Raw genomic sequence first — 1890 nt, 5'->3', positions numbered from 1 at the left:
CATTTATCACTTGTAGGTACGTGTTTTAGTATTATGCATGTGTAGGAAGGGTGCATTTCTTTTTTTTATAGAAAGTGGGTTGTTTTATTTAATTGTTGTCTTATCTTAATGCACCACTACTGTTTTAATAAGCACATAATTACTTTACACTGACCTAATAATGTACTAATGTTATTGTTATAGCATATATAGTATTTCAAATGTATTGAAATAGTATTGTAGTGCATAAAGTTATGTGTATAGATATTTTTCTGTGATAATGATACTTCTGTGATATTTTGTTATTAAGATATTATATTGTTGTATTATATATCTAATTGTATCATATTATCATTACGGGGTTTTTATTAAAGTTACCAACTGATATTCTGATAGTTTTGATATCGTTCCCCCCATTTTCTATATTATTATATAACATATTCTACTTGGAATGAAGACATTCTATTAGTGCCATTTTTCATCATAAAATAAATACATATCTTTGAAAGTTCCTTTATTGAACAGTTAGCTAAATACATTGTTGTATGTTCTGAATAATATATGTAATAAACATATAATTATATAGTTGAAGATGAGTTTCCTTATTTTCTAGTGTCAACTTAAGCAAACTATTTAATTTCAGACTCTCCGACACCTTTTTGTCTGCCGTTCCAGGACCAACTCTAGTCCATTTGGTAACATGGAGTGCCTATAGAGAAGTGGACTATGAGTCACAAATGCCTAAAAACTACTACCATGCGTGCAATCCACTGCCCTTGACTATGTGCAAAGGTCAACCGGGTATCTAGTTCGAGATAGAGTGGTCAGACGTGTTTCCTGTGTCCATTTTGGTGTACTTTTGTTTAGTATCATCGGCAACTCATTTCTTTCACTTATTTGAAATACACACAAGACATGTGAGACTCTCTATGATCTATGCTCGTGCAGTGATACAATTCTATTTTTAGGACTTCATGTAGACGTATCCAATGCAATACGGCTGCGTTTTAATGTCTTTTCCCTCTGTTATCTACGTCAACCTCAAGGGTATATAGTGAACCTCGTTTACTCTCAATATAAAACGATCATTACCTATCCTTGCCCATGCTAGAATATCTCTTTCGTTGTCGTCTGCTAAGTGATTAGGTGCCGTGGGTTTGAATCCTCCACAAGGTAAAGACAATTCTGATGCCTGTGCTTCCGAGAGTCAGCTCTAACCCACCTAATACCTAGTTTCTAGAATAGCTCAGTCGGTAGCGAGTTGGATTATAGTCTGCTAGGTGATTAGGTGCATTGGGTTCGAAAGTAAGAATAATTTTGATGCCTGTGCCTTTGTTTCTTAGAGTCGGCTCTCACCCCCTTATACCCAAGGTTATTGCCAAAAATAAAAAAAGAGATAGGTCTATATCATGATAAACATGTTTTTTTTATTATTCGCAGATTTTTTCTGCTACGCTAAAAGCGCTAGTGTCAGTTTGTTTCATAATATCTGGAATCTTGTCAAAGGTGGCGTTAAATACAAAACAGAACAAACCCATTTCGTTTCCAATGCCAATTGTTTTACATTCACTCATCTCGTTGCACTTTTCAATACATTGGTCTTCATTTAACACATACGACACGAAGATGATTGGTGTATCGTAATGACAACATTTTCTAGTACCAACAGACACGGCAGCAGCGGAACATCTGATATCGTTAGCACAGCTTTCATCACATATCGCTGAATCAGATATAAATTTTTCTGCGTAGGGTTTGGGAAACATAGTTGTTTTATTTGTAAACTTGTATCGACAATCTGAAAAATGAAATGAATGGAATGTTACGTCTTACTTTTCTAATTGGGCTAATGGAGACGGACAACGCCATGCAGTGTACAATGAGGGAAATTTTGTACTGTACCCACATCTA

This window comes from Lottia gigantea (assembly GCF_000327385.1).
Source record: "Lottia gigantea unplaced genomic scaffold LOTGIsca_571, whole genome shotgun sequence".
NCBI lineage: Eukaryota > Metazoa > Mollusca > Gastropoda > Lottiidae > Lottia > Lottia gigantea.
This window is presented reverse-complemented; position numbering follows the sequence as displayed.